Here is a 7770-nt window from a genome sequence, read left to right as displayed (position 1 = left end):
GGAAAGGCCAAAAAAGGACAATGCTACTATCCTTTTCCACACTTGTGCTTCAAAGTAGCACCATGATCTTTATGATAGAGAGTCTCTTGTTTTGTCACTTTCATATACTAGTGAGAATTTTTCACTATAGAACTTGGCTTGTATATTCCAACAATGGGCCTCCTCAAGTGCCCTAGGTCTTCGTGAGCAAGCAAGTTGGATGCACACCCACTTAGTTTCTTTTGTTGAGCTTTCATACATTTATAGCTCTAGTGCATCCGTTGCATGGCAATCGCTACTCCTTGCATTGACATCAATTGATGGGCATCTCCCTAGCCCATTGATTAGCTGCATCGATGTGAGACTTTCTCCTTTTTGTCTTCTCCACATAACCCCCTCATTATATTCTATTCCACCCATAGTGCTATATCCATGGCTCACGCTCATGTATTGCGTGAAAGTTCAAAAAAAGTTTGAGATTAATAAAGTATGAAACAATTGCTTGGCTTGTCATTGGGGTTGTGCATGATGAGAGCATTCTTGTGTGACGAAAATGGAGCATGACCAAACTATATGATTTTGTAGGGATGAACTTTCTTTGGCCATGTTATTTTGAGAAGACATGATTGCTTAGTTAGTATGCTTGAAGTATTATTGTTTTCATGTCAATATTAAACTTTTGTCTTGAATCTTATGGATCTGAATATTCTTGCCACAATAGAGAATCACATAGAGAAATATGTTAGGTAGCATTCCACATCAAAAATTCTGTTTTTATCATTTACCTACTCGAGGACGAGCAGGAATTAAGCTTGTGGACGCTGATACGTCTTCAACGTATCTACAATTTTTGATTGTTCCATGCTATTATATTATCAACCTTGGATGTTTTATATGCATTTATATGCTATTTTATATGATTTTTGGGACTAACCTATTAACCTAGAGCCCAGTGCCAGTTTCTGTTTTTTCCTTGTTTTAGAGTATCGTAGAAAAGGAAAATCAAACGGAGTCCAATTGACCTGAAACTTCACGGAACTTATTTTTGGACCAGAAGAAGCCCACGGAGTATCGGAGTTGGACCAGGAGAGTCCCGGGCTTCCCACGAGGGTGGGGGGCGCGCCCCCATGCCTCGTGGACAGCCCGGAGGTCCACCGACGTACTTCTTCTCCCATATATACCCATATACCCTAAAAACTTCGGGGAGCACAATAGATCGGGAGTTCCGCCGTTAGAAGCCTCCGTAGCCATCGAAAACCAATCTAGACCCGTTCCGGCACCCTGCCGGAGGGGGGAATCCCTCTCCGGTGGCCATCTTCATCATCCCGGTGCTCTCCATGACGAGGAGGGAGTAGTTCTCCCTTGGGGCTGAGGGTATGTACCAGTAGCTATGTGTTTGATCTCTCTCTCTCCCCCCCTCTCTCTCTCTCGTGTTCTTGAGGTGGTACGATCTTGATGTATCGCGAGCTTTGCTATTATAGTTGGATCCTATGATGTTTCTCCCCCTCTACTCTCTTGTAATCGATTGAGTTTTCCCTTTGAAGTTATCTTATCAGATTGAGTCTTTAAGAATTTGAGAACACTTGATGTATGTCTTGCGTGGGATACCTGTGGTGACAATGGGGTATTCTATGATCCACTTGATGTATGTTTTGGTGATCAACTTGCGGGTTCCGTGACCTTGGGAATCTATGCATAGGGGTTGGCACACGTTTTCGTCTTGACTCTCCGGGAGAAACTTTGGGGCACTCTTTGAGGTTCTATGTGTTGGTTGAATAGATGAATCCGAGATTGTGTGATGCATATCGTATAATCATACCCACGGATACTTGAGGTGACATTGGAGTATCTAGGTGACATTAGGGTTTTGGTTGATTTGTGTCTTAAGGTGTTATTCTAGTACGAACTCTAGGGCTGTTTGTGACACTTATAGGAATAGCCCAACGGATTGATTGGAAAGAATAACTTTGAGGTGGTTTCGCACCCTACCATAATCTCTTCGTTTGCTCTCCGCTATTAGTGACTTTGGAGTGACTATTTGTTGCTTGTTGAGGGATAGTTATATGATCCAATTATGTTATTATTGTTGAGGGGAAATTGCACTAGTGAAAGTATGAACCCTAGGCCTTGTTTCAACGCATTGCAATACCGTTTGTGCTCACTTTTACCATTAGTTACCTTGCTGTTTTTATAATTTCAGATTACAAAAACCTTTATCTACCATCCATATTGCACTTGTATCACCATCTCTTCGCCGAACTAGTGCACCTATACAATTTACCATTGTATTGGGTGTGTTGGGGACACAATAGACTCTTTGTTATTTGGTTGCAGGGTTGTTTGAGAGAGACCATCTTCATCCTACCCCTCCTACGGATTGATAAACCTTAGGTCATCCAGTTGAGGGAAATTTGCTAATGTTCCACAAACCTATGCACTTGGAGTCCCAACAATGTCTACAAGAAGAAGATTGTGTAGTAGACATCAGCGGCGTCCCACCTCTCCAGCAGCCGTACATCAACGCGAAGGTGCCAGCGCTACTAGGACACCCGCACGACATTGTCGTGGGGCGACGTGCACCTCCCCAACAACTGGCACCTCTCCGCGGATCGCGTGCCAGTCCCGTTGGTCCCAGTGAGCCGCGCCCGCCGTGAGGAGATCCATCGTCACTGCGCCCACCTGCCCCAAGATCTCGTCGACGACTGGAGGTATGCCGTGGACTCGCCGCTGTGGGATACGGGGCTCCATGACGAGCACGCCATCCGGCGGCAGTCCTACGTTGCAGGTCGTCCGCAGAGCCCGCGGCGCCCGCGTGTTGACTGATGCGTCTTGAATTACGTCAGTATTTCCCCAAAGAGGAAGGGATGCTGCTGCACAACTATGCTAGGTATTTCCCTAAGTGATGAGACCAAGGTTCTCGAACCAGTAGGAGAACTACGCAACACTATGTAAACAGTACCTACACCCAAAGAACACATATTTGCAACCCGACATAAAAGAGGGGTTGTCAATCCCTCTCGGGTATAAAAATAGATAAATTTGTAGTAGATTGGATAAATAGATCTCTCAGGAACGTGACATAAAATAAATAACAATAAATTGCAGGAAGGTATTTTTGGGTTTTTGGATTAACAGATCTGATAATAAAAGCGAATAAAAATATATCTCGAAGGCAAAGATGATAAAGAATAGACCCGGGGCCGTAGATTTCACTAGTTGGTTCTCTCGAGAAAAATAGCATATGGTGGGTAAAGAAATTACTGTTGGGAAATTGATAGAACTTCAAATAATTATGACGATATCCAGGCAATGATCATTATATAGGCATCACGTCCAAGATTCGTAGACCGACTCCTGCCTGCATCTACTACTATTACTCCACACATCAACTGCTATCCAGCATGAATCTAGTGTATTAAGTTCATGGAAAAATGGAGTAATGCAATACGAATGATGACATGATGTAGACAAGATCTATTCATGTAGGAATAGACCCCATCTTGTTATCCTTAATAGCAACGATACATACGTGTCATGTCCCCTTCTGTCACTGGGATTGAGCACCGTAAGATCGAACTCATCACAAAGCACCTCTTCCCATGGAAAGAAAAAAATGATCTAGTCGTCCTAACTAAACCAAAGATTCGAAGAATAAATACGGGGATATAAGCAATCATGCATATAAGAGATCAAAACTCAAATAAATTTTATGGATAAAATAGATCTGATCATAAACTCAAAGTTCATCATATCCAACAAACACACCGCAAAAAGAGATACATCAAATAGATGTCCAAGTGACCATTATATTGAGAATCAAAAGAGAGAGAGGAAGCCATCTAGCTATTGCCTACGGACCCATAGGTCTACAATGAACTACACATGCATCATCGGAGAGGCACCAATGAGGATGATGAACCCCTCCATGATGGTGTCTAGATTGGATCTATGGTTTTTGGAACTTGCGTCGTCTATAATTATGTTTCGTCGACTCCCTAGGGTTTTTGGATTTTCGGGGTATTTATAGAGCAAAGAGGCGGTGCAGGAGGTGGCCGAGGTGGGCACAACCCACCAGGGCGCGCCTGGGCCCCAAGGCCTGCCCAGGTGGGTTGTTCTCCCCTCGGAGCCCCCTCTGGTACTTCTTCGACCCATCTTGTGTCTCCTGGTCCAAAAAAAATCTCCAAAAAATTTCACTGCGTTTGGACTCCGTTTGTATTGATTTTCTGCGAAGAAAAAAAAGAAAAAATAACAACTGGCATTGGGCACTATGTCAATAGGTTAGTCCCATAATATGATATAAAGTTTCTATAAAATGATTATAAAACACTCAAGAATGATAATATAACAGCATGGAACAATAAAAAATTATAGATACATTGGAGCTGTATCACTGACCGCTTGGTGCTCGCTCCCATCGTGCCGCAGGCGCGCGGCTGTAGGCAGGTTTGCGGCCTCACCCCCTCGCCGTTGCCGTCTCCGTCCCCACCCCCCGAGCCAATGTTTTTAATTATGTTGTTTATATTAATGTGCGAACATGGTAATGTGGACGTTTCAATGCATGTGTTTAATATTTTCGAAGTTGTTTTTAATGTTTTATTTGGGGTTTTGGGGTTCCATTTTCGCTTCAAACAAACGGACCGTTTTGGGTGCGGGCGACCCGCTAGGTGCGCCAACCCCCTCACGACCACAAGCGGATGGCCGTGTCCGTTTTCCTGCCCCAGACGGACGAAAACTAGACGAACCTTACGTCCGTTTTTGGTCGCGCGTTGGAGTTGGCCTTATCTCCCTGCCCCGACAATGCTGCTTATCTGAAATAGGGTCCATGCAAGATTGTCCTGGCAGTCTAGTAGTTAGCACGCCGATGCAGTTCATACTGGCGTGCCAGTGGCCCTCTGCCTCAGTGATATCTGCGTGATCACCACCATCGTCACACTGGCTGCCAGCGACCGCTTGACTACGGAGAACATGGAGGTCATGCTTGTATAGGACTGGGAGGTGTTCCCCTACTATGCCCCGGCGCTGCCACAGTAGGTAACATGGCGTGCACGTCATATTCGCCCCCAGTGTAGCTGTTAGAGAGGCTGTCAGTCCGAGCACCATGTGTATGCCTGTGACATACCCGCGTGGCACAAGCTGCTCCGCGAGCCATAGCTGCTGGTAGACTGCTTGCCGGAGTTGTCGAAGTTCTCCGCCATCTTCCTCGCACTACTGGGCTGCCTCAAACCCCAACATATGTGTCATGTACGTGTCCATCTCCTTCCAGCTCTCTTCCAACCTAGTGTCACGAACATAAGATACCACACATATCTCCCTACGCAAATAAATATGTTGCACCCGTCGTGGCGCAGCTCTCCAGCCAACTCCGGCCAAGGCTTCCAATTTGTTCCACACCCAATCGATCGGTGTTGCCAATCTATGGATCGCCTAGTATTTTGTTGGTTTTTTATTATAGAGAAAATGAATGGAGAGGTGGGGTAGCTGGGCTAGTTTTTTCTTTTAGGGGAAACGGAGGCCGCAGGCTGTGCGCTATTGGATTTGATCGGAGCATGGATGGGAGCACGATTCGGTGAGCAGGCAAGCCCCGTCCATAGCAAATAGCTACTGAATACCTCTGAAGTTGGCTACGATAAAACAAACATGATGAATGAAATGACCCCTCAAATTTAAGGAGTCGTTGGAAGGTCAAATTTTTATGGGAAGAGCAAGTCTCTAACAGATCCCGCAAACCGGGCTAACTGGTATAATAACCGCCAGCTTGCAGGCTGGATCCCGTATACCCATCCCGAAAAGTTCTTCCAAACCCGCCCGTCCCTAAAAAAATTGTGGGCTCCCAAACTGGTGAGCCTATTTGTTCATATGCATGGGATTTCAACTGAATTTTCCAGCCCCCCTTTCCCTTGGTGCAAACCCACTTCCGTCGGCTTCAGTTCCCACCTCCACTCCCTCCCACTGCTGCCACACATCCCCCCTAGTTGCTTCCCCTGGCTGTCGCGCGCCGCCCGCGCCGCATCCGTTCCACCTTGTTTCGGTAGTGGGGCTGCCCATTTGTGTCCGCGGCTCGCAGTCTTCACCGGCGCCATGCATCCACCCCGATCTTGGAGCGAGGGCTTTTAGCAGGCAGATCTGGTTTTTTCTGCGCCAGTGAGCCTCAGAATCGGTGGCGCTCGCCCGAGCGCGTCGGAGGAAGGGGGCAGCGCGACTTTGCTTCAGCCGGCGGGGAGAAGAAAGGGGCAGTGTGGCGAGGCTTTGCTTCAGCTGGCGGGGGAGAACAAGAGTGTGGCACAACGCGGCTTTTGCTTCAGACAACAAGGAATGTCCAACACCCACGGTTCCCGTCAGCGATTTGGCCCGGAGTTGGTTCAGGTGAAATTTGTGGCCGTGTTGTGTGCATTATGTAGATGGATTGGAGTTCGTAATAGTCCGATGATTTAGTCATAGAAGAGATGATCCTCAATGACGATGTGGACAACCTAGTATTTTTGCATATCATGGACGAATTTGAGGCAGGGCTGAAGAAAAAGCAGTGCGGATCCACAGTCATCCGGCTATGCATTCCCCAAACCGAGCTCTCAGTGACAAGATGCTCATGAAAGACTACTTCGCCGAGGTACCGACATATCCGGCTCACCTCTTTCATTGGTGATATCAAATATGTAGGTCACTTTTCGTCTGCATTGTCGATGTTTGCGAGCAAAATTACTGTTTCTTCACTCGCAGTAGGAATGTTGCTGTTTTGATTGTGTTAATACCGAGAGTACATCGACCAGAGGGGGTGAATGGGAGATTCAAAAGTTCTTGTGAATGTTTTGAATTGAACCCAAACACAACAACGAAAATAAAGGTTCGATGAAAAGAGCTTAATCAAATTTGAAACTGAGGATCGTTTCCATCGAGATAGCAAGCAACAATAGATCGAGCATAGGCTACCTCATGTTTGATAAATAACAATGGTAATACAACATGCACATAGATATAGTAACATGAGAGAGCACAAGATAAAACTTACGGCGGAATCAATCGAGGGAAAACTATGATGAGGCAAAGAAAGATGGTCACAGGGAAAACACTCTAGATATGATAGGTGAGAATGAAAATGAATGATACTGAACATATTACACTTAATGATGAGAATGCATCAAGATAAGCAACGAAAGATAACAGATTGTCATGACAGAAAAGATATAACCGAAGGATATGCAATAAGCTTGAACAGATCAGATAAACTATCGTCACAAAGCATGAAAGTTGTCGGATTTCGGGTTCCGGCAGACCTTTAAGGTTTGAACTCTGGGTGCGCGCGAAGATTACGTCTTCTACCTCTCCGTCTCGCAAGGATCTAGACTACTGAAATAACTGCACAAGAGACACAAGGTTTATACTGGTTCGGGCCACCGGTGTGGTGTAATACCCTACTCCAGTGTGTGGTGGGTGGATTGCCTCTTGGGGCTGATGATGATGAACAATACAAGGAAGAACAGCCTCGCGAGGGTCTGCTCTTGGCTGGGGCAATGAACTGCTGGGAGGAGTTCAGCCACCTTTCTCTCTCTCTCTCTCTATGCTTCCAACCGGTCGACCCTTTGCTCTGTGGGCGGCTGGTCCTATTTATAGAGGCCCTGGTCCTCTTCCCAAATATGGAGCGGGAAGGGAGCCAACAATGGCGGGCTAATTTGAAGGGGGACAACAAGTATCAGCTATCCTGACAAAAGTAGTCTTCGCCTGCGCAAAGCTCTGGTGATGACGCCGTCTTGGGCTCCACGGTGACCTCCGTCTCGTAGTCCTCCTGGTCTTGGT

The sequence above is a fragment of the Triticum dicoccoides genome, chromosome 6A, assembly GCF_002162155.2.
Source record: "Triticum dicoccoides isolate Atlit2015 ecotype Zavitan chromosome 6A, WEW_v2.0, whole genome shotgun sequence".
NCBI lineage: Eukaryota > Viridiplantae > Streptophyta > Magnoliopsida > Poales > Poaceae > Triticum > Triticum dicoccoides.
This window is presented reverse-complemented; position numbering follows the sequence as displayed.